We start from the raw sequence: 14612 nt of genomic DNA, 5'->3' as shown, positions 1-14612 counted from the left end.
CTGGGGAATCCATCTTAGGTTCCCAACTATTCAGACTCTTATTTCTGTACAGGAGCCCAGGGTGATATTAACTGTCAAGGGAAAGAAAATTTCTTTCTTGACACTGGTGCCATTTTTTCTGTGCTCCTTTCAAACCCAGGCCTCCTCTCCTCTCACAGTTCAACCATAAGGGGAGTGTCAGGAAAGCCTGGATATTGCTCCCAACCTCTTAGCTGCTCTTGGGATGATCTCTTCTCACATGTCCTTTTGATAATGCCTGAAAAGTCCCACTCCCCCATGGAAAGAGATATTTTGACCCACCTATGCATCACACTTCTCATATGATAGCAGGACTAATAGTTTGCCTGCCCCTAGTAGAAATTGACATTAACCTAGAAGTCTGGGCTACACAGTAAGAAAAAGGTCAGGAGCAAAAGGACCTGCTCCTGTCCAGATTCATCTCAAAGATTCTATATCCTTTCCCCACCAAAAACAGTATCCCCTGAAATCAGAGACTAAAGAATGGTTACAAGTTATAATAGTGACAGGGCCTCTTGAGACGCTGTGACAGTCCATGTTATACACCCACAGAAGTCCAATGGTGAATGGAGACTAGTACAGTGTTGAGAGCCAAAGCCGAAGGGGCCCCAGCAAACTTCCAGCTGATTGGCTTACAGCAGCCCCAGCAAACTTCCAGCTGATTGGCTCACCGTGGCCCCAGCAAACTTCCAGCTGCCAGCTGATTGGCTCCTCTGCGGTGATGCTCATTAGGCTGTTTCCCTGCCCTTTCAGACCTCAGAGCTGCTCAATGGGGGACTCTTTTGGCTCCGCCCATGTGACCCAGCCAATCTGCCTAAAGAGAAGGAGGAGTGGGGGGTTGAGAGGCTTGTGGAAAGCCGGTGGTGGCAGTTGGGCTCTGAGGGAATTCCTGAAGAGCTCGTGTGGTGTGCGTGTGTGTTCTAAAATTAAAGTTAGTTTCTGCTTGATAAGTGGCTCGTGAATTGTGCCCAGCCAGACTGCAGCATTTGGTGGCCCGTGCGGGGGACGCCTGAAGCTTGGGGGGGGGGGGGGTAAGTAAAATTGCTCGCCCCTGAGGAAAAGTGAGAGAATGGGTGACCATTTCAAAAAACAATATGTTCTTGTTTTGATTTGTTTTGTTTTTGTTTCAAGCTGCCTGTCCCTAGAACTTTCTCAGGCAAACTGGGAAAAATGGTTAGCTCAAGGTTTTAAGTGGTTCGCCCCTGAGGAAGAGATACAGATAGACCACGAATATACATTTCAAGAAAATAGGAAAATTGATACAATGATTTTTGTTTCATTCTGTTTCAGTTTTGTTTTGTGTTATCTTGTTGGGTTGCGTTATCCTTGTAGCACAAATATGGGATTAGAAATTAGTAAAAAACAAACCGAAAGAGTGTTAAGTAAAATGCTAGAGGAAGGAGGCACCCCAGTAAAACCAAGAGCAATTAGGGCATACGTTGATACAATACAAAAATGTAGCCCATGGCTTTTTAAGGGGGAGTTGTTGAATATATCACAATGGGACCATCATGGTGAAGATTTAAGGGACAGGGAAAAGAGAAACCCAGGAACTCTGCCAGTTGGCACATTGCCATTGTGGATGATGATATGATTTTGTTTGCCTAGTCCAAAGCTTTCAGTTCAGATTATGGTAGAAGACATATTAGATCAGGAAAAAGAGGAGGCCTCTCAAGATAGTCAGAAAGGGGAAGAAAGTTTAGAGCAGAAAAAGCCATTAGGGGAAAAGTTACAACAGGAGGCTGCTACTAACACCTTTCTATCACCAGAGGGCGTAAGTGTCCAACCAACAGCTCTGTCTATGGAGACAACATATGCTGAGTGGCCTTCAACCCCCGTAGTTGATAGATGGGATCCTGAGACAGGACCTTAAAGATTAGCATGCCCTGTATTTGAGATGGCAGGAGGGCAGCAAATTCACCATGCTTTAGATTTCAAAACAGTGAAGCAGCTAAAAGAGGCTGTAACAACCTATGGTCCTCAAGTACCTTTCACTGTAAGCATGGTCGAATCCATTACCAACTTGAACATGACGCCAGCAGATTGGACTAGTATGTGTAAAGCTGTGCTAAATAAAGGACAATACCTGTTATGGAAGGTTGCCAATGAGGAATTTTGCACGGAGACGGCTAGGCGAAATGCAGCAGCCGGTTATCCTCAGAGAAATCTATATATGTTGTTAGGAAAGGGACCTTATGAGGGTCAGCAGCAACAAATTGGATATGATCCTGCCATATACTCAAAGATTGCTGCAGATGCGGTTGGTGTGTTGTGTGTCCTGGAGAAAGCCACGTGGGTGGCGTTCGAAGGAGTTTGGAAATAAAGTTTGTTCCTGCTTGAGTGGCTCGTGATTTGTGCCCAGCCAGACTGGGGCAGTACAGGACCTCAGATCAACAAATGAGGTAGTGATTCCCATACATCCTTGGTCTCTGATCCTTACACCTTGTTATCCCATATTCTTAAACATTCCAAATAGTTCCATTTTTAGACATAAAAGATGCATTTTCCTATATATCTCTGCATGCAGATCCTTAATATCTGGTTGTTTTGAGGGTCCCTCTGACAACTCCATCTAATTGACCTTGACTGTTCTACTCCCTGCCTCAGGAAGACCTGAGGCTGGCAGGCCAGCACCAAGGTGAGCTGAGGCAAGCCAATCTGTCATCTTGCAGCAACCAAGCCTGCCCATAGTGGGGATGCCCACTGCAGAACTTTTCCAAACCCCAATTAGCATAAATTTAGACCAATAGGTACTCCTTCCAATTAATAAAGGCAATAAGTATTTTTTACTCAGGAAAAAAAGTGAAGTTGAACCAATGGAATTCCCAGGTGCAAAACAATTTCTGACTAGTAACCTTGCATTTTTTTGGAATATTTATTTTTTAGTTATAGGTAGATATAATATCTTTTATTTTCATGTGGTACTGAAGATCACACCCAGTGCCTCATGCATGCATATGGACCTCTGAGCCAAAACCCCAACCTACAACCCTGCATTTCCATGAATACTAAAGAAAATGTGCAGTGTGAAAGAAATGTTGCCAATTGATGCATTTCACATGGTGTAATATGGAAATGACACATTAAGATATCATAAAACAGTGCATAAATACTTTTCTCTCTTTACTGAATTGAAGAGATTTAAAGATGTATGAAATTTTGAAGCATTTTGGTGATGGCTTTCCATGATAGAGAGTTGCTGGCTCAGGGTGCCAGGAACACTATGGTGAGTGCTGCTAATGCTACAATCTGAGAGATACTGGCACTCCAACCTCAGAACTTCTAATACTAAGGGAGCTAGTTGTACTCTTCCTATTCATGATTGCATCTAAATTAACACCCAAAAGTGTAAGATATATGAATATCTCTACTCTTTTGATGCTAATTCTGAATTTTTTCCTGCCCCATATATACCAGGACATGTAAGTTTTAATGCTTAGTGGGTTAGCAACATGCAGAAAGCTCACTAAGAGAACAACTTCCTCTGTAAGCAGCCCAAACAAGTGTTCACATAGGTTTACTCATCTGAAAGTTTTTCAGTTCTTCCAAATAATGTTCTCTCTGCACATCACCATATGAGCCTATATCTACCTGGAACAGGCCACATTTTCTTGCAGCTGTGCACTTTGTGCTTACTTCTGAATCTAGGCCTCAGGTCCCTCTTCTGCATATTGACAATTCTTCCTTATTCACTTTCCCTTGTCCCTTGGGAACAAAGCTCTATTACATCGTGTAGTTCTCATTTAAACTTTCAGAATTATCCATACTTCACATATGCAACTACACATAAATATAAACATATATATGTATAGATTCATATATCTACTTATACACATAAATATGTTTTAATTCAAATTACAATAATGAATATTGTATACTGACTATATCATGAATGATATGCTCAATAGAATAGTGGCCTTCTGGGGTGGAGCTTATTTCTAGTTACCATGGGCATGCCATGGAATCAGGGAGAGTGATTAAGAAATAACAGTAGGAATTAAGAAAATTATTTGTGAGAAGATGTTTATCAAAATAGCCCCCAGTCTTTGAGACTTAAAATAACCCTTGTATTCCCAACTATCTAGAAGCAGGACTCTGGATGAGAAACATAATTACTCTAAGGAAGATAAGGGCATATTGTTCAATATCTACTTAAGAAAAGGCCAAGGGGCTGGGGTTGTAGCTCAGTGCCAGAGTGTTGCCTAACATGTGTGAGGCCCTGGGTTTGAGCATTAACAACACATCAAACAAACAAACAAATTCTGCCCATCTGCAACTACAAAAAAAATTTAAAAAAGACAAAGTCAAGATAACAACAGAATGCTTTCTCAGAGAAAAGACCCAAGAACTCTAAAAAAGATGGAGATAAACCATAATGTGAAAGAACTATTGTCAAATTGAGTAATAAGCTCTACTCAGTAAAAGACAGCATTAAAATATCTGCCCTGCAACATCTAAGAAGTGTTGCAGGGCAGGTATTTTAATCTTTAATCTGCCTCAGTACATTAGTCAGCTTTCTGTGTCTCTGAAAGAATATGTAAGGTAAACAAATTACAAGGAAGAAAACTTTGACTAAACATTTCAAATATTTCATTCTATGTATAATTGGTAAGCTCCATGGTCTGCAGACTCCAGCAAGGCAGAACATCATGGCAGGGACCACATTCTGGAGTAATTCTGCTCACCTCATGGCAGCTGGGAAGTAGACAGCATGAAGCCCCAATATCCCCCTCAAGAGGATGTCTTGTCGTGTCATGTCATGTCCACATCCATGCCACCTCCTTCCAGTAGGCCCCATTACCCACAGGTTTATCACCTCTCAATATTGCCACAGGCTGGTGAGGAAATATTTACATTATAACCTTTTGTGGATAGTTAAGATCCAGATCACAACACATACCTCATTCTATACTTCCTACATCAGGCTGCATATGCCTAACACTGTACGCTTGTGTTGTTAGAAAACTATGTCACGACTATGACTTAATCAAGGTCAAACTGGATCTCACATGTGGACTGGTGTGAATCATACAGAGATATGAGATTCTGACTACATTCTGGTAGTGAATGAACACTTTGGTTGTATCTCTTTGGGTGGGGTAAGCACATTTCATGAGAGGGTGGAAGAGAGAGCCAACTGCAAGTGGTAGTAATTCAGTTTATCAGTTGGTCCTCTGCTTCTCAGGCACGTATTATAACTGCCTTTCCTGAACTTCTCTGAAAATTGTTTCAGCCATAATTAATTTTCTACTTGTCCACCCTGGGACATACTGGATTCTATAAATAAGATTATTCAATGTTACTGTAATAGTTAATTCCATGTACTGATGGCTAGGCACAAGTACCCAGCAGTTTTGGTCAAAAACCTGTTAGATGTTACTGTGACAGTTTTTGTTTTGGTGGGGGGTGGTGGGAATTCCTATTTCCAGTCGGTGGACTTTGATTAAAACAGATTACCCTCCACTGTGGGGAGGGTCTCACCCAATCAGTTCAAAAACTTAAGAGAACAGATTGACACCTCATGGGAAAGAATCTGCCAGAAAGAATCAAATTCAAATTTGATCTGCAATATCAATTCTTCCCTGGGTCTTCTGTTTTCATTTATTCCATACTTTACAATAAACAGTTCAAGTGTATCAATATCCTTGTTTTGTTGATTATACTAGAGCTCATTCTAAACTTCCAGGTCCTTTAACATCAGATAATGCTAAGGCAGATAAACTTATTGTGGCCTGTGAACAAATGTCTCCATATGACTGTGATTAAGCTTCTCATTCTTCACATCGTCAGAATGCTTCCAATCCGCACACACACACACACACAAATAATATTATGCGACAGCAAGATCAGCAAATTGTTCACTCTTGCCTGCAGTGTGTGATTCACATTCCAACTTCACTCACTTGGGTAAATCCCCATGGTTTATAGCCAAATCAACGGTAGCAGATGGATGTAACTCATATCCCTCAACTTTAGAAAACCATGTTATATTCATATTATTATTGATACTTGTTCTTGTTTCATTTTTGCCATTGCTCATATAAAGAAAATACTCATGTTATTTCTCATTGTTTAGCTTCTTTGACAGTGCTCGGATTCTCTACAATTTAAGGCTAATGATGTTCCAACATATACCAACTATTCAACAATTTTATGAAAGCAAAAAGGGGAAGATAGTACCACACAAATTTCTTCCTCATGTTCTTCTTTTTTTTTTTTAATTTTTTATTGTTCGTTGTTCAAAACATTACATAGTTCTTGATATATCATATTTCACACTTTGATTCAAGTGGGTTATGAACTCCCATTTTTAGCCCACATACAGATTGCAGAATCACATCAGTTACACATCCATTGATTTACATATTGCCATACTAGTGTCTGTTGTGTTCTGCTACCTTTCCTATCCTCTACTATCCCCCCTCCCCTCCCCTCCCCTCCCCTCCCCTCTTCTCTCTCTACCCCCTCTACTGTCTTTCATTTCTCCCCCTTGTATTATTTTTCCCTTTCCCCTCATTTCCTCTTGTATGTACTTTTGTATAACCCTGAGGGTCTCCTTCCATTTCCATGCAATTTCACTTCTCTCTTCCTTTCCCTCCCACCTCTCATCTCTGTTTAATGTTAATCTTCTTCTCATGCTCTTCGTCCCTACTCTGTTCTTAGTTACTCTCCTTATATCAAAGAAGACATTTGGCATTTGTTTTTTAGGGATTGGCTAGCTTCACTTAGCATAATCTGCTCTAATGCCATCCATTTCCCTGTAAATTCTATGATTTTCTCATTTTTTAATGCAGAGTAATACTCCATTGTATATAAATGCCACATTTTTTTTTATCCATTCGTCTATTGAAGGGCATCTAGGTTGGTTCCACAGTCTTGCTATTGTGAATTGTGCTGCTATGAACATAGACGTAGCAGTGTCCCTGTAGCATGCTCTTTTTAGGTCTTTAGGGTCTCATGTTCTTCTTGTTTAAATGTTACAATTTTTAAAAGTTTTAAAAGTCTTACTGCTGACAGCCAGTTGTGGTTGTGCCCACCTGTAATCTCAGCGGCTCAGGGGGCTGAGGAAGGAGGATTGTGAGTTCAAACCAGCCTCAGCAACTCAGTGAGACCCTGTCTCTAAGTAAAGTACAAAACAGGGCTGAAGATGTGGCTCAGTGGTTGAGTGTCCCTTAATTCAATCCCCAGTACCGCCCCCCCCCCCCCGAAAAAGTCTCACTGCTGCTGAGCAACACAGGGCTCCTACAACACTTATTAGGCTTAGTTTTGTGGAAAGACATACAAACAGGACAATGGATGAGACTATATTCAATAATGATAGAGGGTACAGCCTTTTTACCAGAAAGCTCAACATGTCATCATAGAGACAACTAAAAAAGCTGATGTATCAGGCCAAGCAGATGACTGAACAACAGGGAAGTACTAAGTCTCCAACCACAATGTTTGTGGCTATGTTGGCTCTATTGAGCTGCCAGGTAAGTGAAGTTCATAGGGAAACTTTTTGGAACTATTTCTCAGATCCACTTTCAGTACAACCATCTGTAGGGACTGGAGAATCCATCCCAGTATTTACTAATGATACTCATATGATAGGAGGTTTTACAGACAAACATGTTACACCTATTCATGTAACTGGGTTTAATTATACTAGCTATAGTAGAAATTTACCTATATGTTGATCCCATGATAAACATGCTGGCTGTTGACACGTAACCTTTGAGGAAAGGATGGCATATGAGAGGGCCTAGACAGGTTAATCATTATAGCACTTACAGCAATAATCATTCTGCAATGGAACTTGGCAGCTTTCCTAAATGGATGAAATGTGCAAATGTCTTCCCAGTGCAACATAAAGTCTCTAGAAATGGTGGATATACTTTGTATTGGTCTCAAAAAAACTGGTAAGAGACAGCTATGTCAGGATTTCATGATTCCTGGAGGATTTGGTGGTGATACCCTGACTTCCAGTGATGATGGCATACAAAAAGATCTGTGGCATTTAATGGCTGACTTGGATTTTCTCCATTATATAAACAGCCCTATGCCTGACTTTATAGACAGGAACTGCAAGAGGGCTCCAACTGTGGCCTGTGGGCCAGTGATCAATCTCCTTATGCTTTAACTTCTGGAAATATAAGAGCAAGAAGAAAAACAGAAAAATACCATATAACATCCTATATAGCTTCAATTGTGACACCTTCTTTATCCTTATCTCAAGACATTCAAAATGCTCATTTTCTTTATAATGTAGCTCAAAATACTTCCAATTTCCTAAGAATCAGCTAAATATTGATGAAAAGATTGAGACTAAATTAATTCTTTGAAAGCTACTGTTGTAATTAACTTTCCACTCTCAAATTTAAGCAAAGGCTTAGATGCCATGCTGGCCATAAGTGTGTCTGTGTTACTGCAGCCAAATACAATTCTTCCCAATGGGATTGGATAAAGGTCAAAAATCATCTGCTGGGCATTTGGCATAGCATAACAACAGTTTGGACCTCATGGGGTTATATTATCACAACCAGGATATTCATAAAAGCAGTATCAATCTCATGGATCCTTCATCTCTAGCTGAACAAATACTTCATGAATTAAATGGCTTTAATCCTGGGAATATGTTGAAACATTTTGCATGCTATATTTTTCGATGATGTGTTTGCTACTAATTTTCTTCTGTGTCATAACAATAGATTGCCATACCCTCAGAAAAAAGATCCAAGAACCTCATGTAACCACACACCACTTATATTTTAAAAATTAAGTAGGGGGAGATGCTGGAGGCCATGAATGAATTATGGGTTTGTTTGAGCCATATCAAGGGAGTTGCTTTTCTGGGAACACTTAGTGAAATTCCACCAATTCAAGACTGCTCAGATTATGCTGACACCCTGCCCACTGACTAAGGCAGTCCTAGGTTCAAACACAGGAGGTGGTCTTAATTTGCTAAGCCCCAACCAAGTTGTCTTTACCATCTTCTTCCTGTTTTCCTCAGGAAGTCCTTCACTCTGAATAGCACTGGCATTCTGACTCACTTGAATAAAGTTCATGGGCTCCATCAGAGCTGGATCATCCCACTGTGCCCCCACTTTTCACTTATTCCTGTATCTTGTTCTTATTGCTTACATTACTCTTACCTTCAGTATTTCTGACTCTCCACCCTATTTCAAGGATATTGAGTAAATGTCATAATACTGGCTACACAAAGTATTTAAGTTAAATATATAAATCATGCTTAAAGAGCTAATAAATTTTTTTAATTTTTTTAAGTTGTAAATGGACCTTTATTTTATTTATTGATACATGGTATGGAGAATTGAACCCAGTGCCTCACACATGATAGGCAAGCACTCTGCCACTGAGCCCCAACCCCAGCCCTAAAGAAAACTTTGAACACAGTATAAGAGGAAACCCAGAGAATGGCTGCTCACCAAAGGAAGAATATTAATACAAAGATAGAAATTACAAGAGGAAACCACATGTGAGTCGAGGCACTAAAAACCTTAGTACTGAAGTAAAGAAGACACTAAGATGCTGAACAGCAGATCAGAACAAGTAAAACAGTTTGCAAACTTAAGAAGAACAGACCAAGATTATCTGGACTGACATGCAAGTAAAGAGAGCATGGAAAAAATGAACAGCAGAGTCACATTTTTAATATGAGGTGTTCCCCAAATGCTCATGTGTTATACATTTCAGAGGTGAAATGATGAGATTATGAGAGCTAAAAACCAATTAGTGGATTACTCCATTTGATAGACTGATAATTTGAATACATTCATGGGTTGTAACTTGAGGCAGGTATGGTATTGCTAGAGGAAGTAGGTCACCAGGGTCATAACCTTAGGGATTATAGTATCCCTGATGACTTGCACTCAAGCTCAATTTGCTTCCTGGTGGCAACATCTGGACTTGTTTTCCAACACAATGCCCTTCACACATGATGTACTTACTGCCACACCTTGGGAAGACAACAATGGACTCAACTGACCATGGACTGAACTTCTGAAACCAAGAAACAAAATATACTTTTCTTCCTCAAAGTTTTACTTGTCAGGTCTTCTGAAAAGAGTGATGAAGCTCTTGTCTACAGTGCGGCTACAAATCTGGGATTTTTTTAATTATTATTATTACTTCTTTAAAAAAAAAAAAAAAACTACACTTGGGCTCCTTTTTTCGTGTGCTCGACTTTTCCACCTTTTTCCCTCCCTCCTGCGCTGCTGCTTTTTGATCTCTTCGACTAAAATTTTCTTATCGGAGTGTATTTAATCGGTTCTGTTCTGTCCTCACCACCCCACCCCCTCCCTCCAGTGTGTGTGCCGCCACTGCCGCCGCTGTTGCTGCTCGCCCCATCGTTACACCAACCCAAGGCTCTTTGTTTCCCCTCTTGGATCTGTTGAGTTTCTTTGTTGAAGAAGCCAGCATGGGTGCCCAGTTCTCCAAGACCACAGCGAAGGGAGAAGCCGCCGCGGAGAGGCCCGGAGAGGCGGCTGTGGCCTCCTCGCCTTCCAAAGCGAATGGGCAGGAGAATGGCCACATGAAAGTAAATGGGGACGCTTCGCCCGCGGCCGCCAAGCCGGGCGCCAAGGAGGAGCTGCAGGCCAATGGCAGCGCTCCCGCCGCCGACAAGGAGGAGCCCGCGGACGCCGGGAGCGGGACTGCGTCCCCTGCCTCGGCCGAGAAAGATGAGCCCGCCGCCGCCGCCGCCGCCGCCGCCCCCGAGCCTGGGGCCGGCCCTGTGGAGAAGGAGGCCGCGGCCGAAGGCGAGGTAGCGGAGCCAGGCTCGCCCATGGCCGCCGAGGGGGAGGCTGCATCGGTGCCTCCTCGACGTCTTCGCCCAAGGCCGAGGACGGGGCCACACCCTCGCCCAGCAACGAGACCCCGAAAAAAAAAAAAGAAGCGCTTTTCCTTCAAGAAGTCTTTCAAGCTGAGTGGCTTCTCCTTCAAGAAGAACAAGGAGGAGGCGGGAGAGGGCGGTGAGGCCGAGGGCGCTGCCAGTGCCACCGCGGAGGGCGGCAAGGACTAGGCCGCTGGGGCGCCGCTGCCGCCGCTGAGGCGGGGGCGGCCCCCAGGGAGCAGGCGGTGGCGCCTAGCGAGGAGGCAGCTGCGGGCGAGGAGGGGGCGGCAGGTGGCGACCCGCAGGAGGCCAAGCCCGAGGAGGCCGCCGTCGCGCCAGAGAAGCCAGCCGCCTGCGAGGAGCCCAAGACCGCAGAGGAGCCCAAGGCCGCAGAGAAGGTGGAGGAGGCCGGGGCCAGCGCCGCCGCCTGTGAGGCGCCCTCCGCCGCGGGGTCTGGCGCGCCCCCTGAGCAGGAGGTGGCTTCCGCAGAGGATCCCGCGGCCGCCTGCGCCTCTTCTGCCTGCGCAGCCCCATCACAGGAGGCGCAGCCCCATCACAGGAGGCGCAGCCCCATCACAGGAGGCGCAGCCCCATCACAGGAGGCGCAGCCCCATCACAGGAGGCGCAGCCCCATCACAGGAGGCGCAGCCCGAGTGCAGTCCAGAAGCGCCCCCAACAAAGGCGGCAGAGTAAAAGGGCCAGAGGTTATGAGATAATCGAAGAACTTTTCTCCCCCGTTTGTTTGTTGGAGTGGTGCCAGATACTGGTTTTGGAGAACTTGTCTACAACCAGGGATTGATTTTAAAGATGTTTTTTCTTTTCTTTTTCTTTTCGTCTTCCTTTTTGTTGTTGTTGTTGTTGACTTTTTTTAGCAATAAATTTTTTTCCCCCTTTCCCCACAGATCCCATCTCAAATCATTCTGTTACCACCATTCCAACTGGTCGAGGAGAGCTTAAAACACTTTCCTCTGCCTTGTTTCTTTTTTTATTTTTTGCATCAGTATTAATGTTTTTTGCATACTTTGCATCTTTATTCAAAAATGTAAACTTTGTTTGTCAATCTATGGACATGCCCATATATGAAGGAGATGGGTGGGTCAAAAAGGGATATCAAATGAAGTGATTAAGGGCCACAATAAAGAAAATGAAGTGGTGCATAACATTGCCAAGATAATGTGCCACTAGAAATGATGGTATAGAGGCTTAGTCTTTTTTTTTTTTTTTAAAGAAAAGTTATTACGATGTAATTTGTGAGGCAGGTTTACAACACTACAAGTCTTGAGTAAGAAGGAAAGAAAAAAAAAAAAAAAAAAAAACACCAATACCCAGATTTTAAAAAAAGATCATAGTCTTAGGAGTTCATTTAAACCATAGGAACTTTTCACTTATCTCATGTTAGCTGTACCAGTCAGTGATTAAGTAGAACTACAAGTTGTATAGGCTTTATTGTTTATTGCTGGTTTATGACCTTAATAAAGTGTAATTATGTATTACCAGCAGGGTGTTTTTAACTGTGACTATTGTATAAAAACAAATCTTGATATCCAGAAGCACATGAAGTTTGCAACTTTTCACCCTGCCCATTTTTGTAAAACTGCAGTCATCTTGGACCTTTTAATCACAAATTTTAAACTCAACCAAGCTGTGATAAGTGGAATGGTTACTGTTTATACTGTGGTATGTTTTTGATTACAGCAGACAATGCTTTCTTTTCCAGTTGTCTTTGAGAATAAAGGAAAAAAAAAAAAAAAAAAAAAACTTCAGATGCAATGGTTTTGTGTAGCATCTTGTCTATCATGTTTTGTAAATACTGGAGAAGCTTTGACCAATTTGACTTAGAGATGGAATGTAACTTTGCTTACAAAAATTGCTATTAAACTCCTGCTTAAGGTGTTCCAATTTTCTGTGAGCACACTAAAAGCGAAAAATAAATGTGAATAAAATGTAAAAAAAAAAAAAAAGAAAAGAAAAGAGTGATGAAAAGATGGACTAACACAACCAACTAAGAAATTTCTAGGAAACCATGAACATTGCCAACAAATACTCAAGTGTAAACATCAGAGGGGGGAGAAAGAGGGTAAAGAGAATCAAAACATATATGAAAAAATAGTGCACTAAATATCCCAAATATGATGCTACAATGAACCCATACATCAAGGTGATAAATTCCAAGAAAACACACCCAATGAGACCCACATCAAGACTCTATAGTCAAACTGTCCAAATCTGAAAAACAAAAGTGTCTCTGAGAAAAAGGGGGGGAAAAGCAGATGAATTACACAGGAAAAACTGTATATCACAAAACATGCTTCCGAAAAATTAGGGAGGGCAATGGCAGATTAGGTTGCTTCAGGAGGCTCTTGTTCTCCCATAAGAACACCAAATGACAATAACAGACTAGGGATTAAGCTTATGGCAAGTGTAGAAATCAATCCCAGTTCTGCAGCTATCACGTGAGTGAACACCCACTTCAGGAAAAAATTTCCAAACAGGAAATTTCATGACATATTTGCTTGACCTGCCCCACTTGCTTGTGACATGGAACAGCAAAACTGGAAGTAAGACACACACTGCTGCTAACTCGCTCTGACCAAAGAAACAAACACAAGTAATTTTTAACATTCTGGCATCTCAGAGGGATGTCTGGGAGACTGGTTTCTGTCTCACTTGACTCAGTATTCACTTCAGAAAGGAAGGGTAGCATATTTTAGATCTCAGGCATATGGAAATTTAAAGCCTTGTTGAATATGAGGAGCTGATCAGCACAACTAATGGCAACTGAGGTCAAGGAATGAGGGCAGTAAATATACTAGAATATTAAAGTTCCCATAGAATGGCTATGAGACTGTCTGAGATACAGACACTTAAAACATATTGGGAAATTGGTTGGAAACCACATACAAAGGTCCAGGAAAGATTGAACCACAACAGAACTGAGAAGATCTTGTACTTCCTAGATGATAACTGAATGGTTTTTCCTTGTATGGATTTAGCCTATAAATTCTACAGGCATAGTGACTGTCCTTCAAATGACAAGAAAGTAAAGAAAGAAAGAAAGAAGGGAAACTTGACCTACTCACAAGATCAAAATGAATCTGCCTAAAGCAATAGTAGAGAGTGAAAAAATGGCTTAAGACATATTACAACAAGACACCTGTTAGACCTAAATATGATCAAGAGCTAATGGACAACATGTATAGAGAACTAAGGAAAACAAGAAAGAGATGTCAACAAAAAGATTATTTAAAAAGTACAAACTGTAAAGAAGAACCAAATTGTGCACTGGATAGTATATAACTTTGAGTTTCAACAAAATAGGAATATTCAACCGCAACTCAAACAGAAAGAAGAGTAAGTTCCAAGAGAGATCATTTGAAATTATCAACTCTTAAAATTAATGAAGAAACACAAACAACTGCTAAAGCACACAGCAACTATCACAAAGCAGACTTAAAAGTGAATTATAGCAATATTAAAATGAAAAGTCAGAGAGAAAGACAAACTGGAAAAAATAATGGCTGAAAACTTCTCTACTCATAGCTGGCATGGTGGTTCACACCACTATACCCAGCAAATTGGGAGCCTGAGGTAGTAGGATCACAAGTTAAGAGCTGGCCCCAGCAACTTAGCCAGGTCCTAAGGCACTTATCCAAACCCTGTCTCAGCTAGGCACACTGGCACATCAGTAATTCCATTGGCTAGGGAGCCTAAGGAAGGAAGATCATGAGTTCAAAGCCAGCCTTAATAAAAGTGAGGTGCA

General features: G+C 41.8%; 1 pseudogene; it reads left to right on the top strand.

The window, feature by feature from the left end:
- Positions 1-10387: 10387 nt before the first annotated feature.
- On the top strand, positions 10388-11840 carry LOC139702197 (myristoylated alanine-rich C-kinase substrate-like; annotated as a pseudogene).
- Positions 11841-14612: the final 2772 nt, after the last annotated feature.

The sequence above is a fragment of the Marmota flaviventris genome, chromosome 16 (assembly GCF_047511675.1).
Source record: "Marmota flaviventris isolate mMarFla1 chromosome 16, mMarFla1.hap1, whole genome shotgun sequence".
In the NCBI taxonomy this organism is placed as follows: Eukaryota; Metazoa; Chordata; class Mammalia; order Rodentia; family Sciuridae; genus Marmota; species Marmota flaviventris.
The sequence above is the reverse complement of the archived record's forward strand: the minus strand, read 5'-3'. Positions and strand labels throughout refer to the sequence as shown.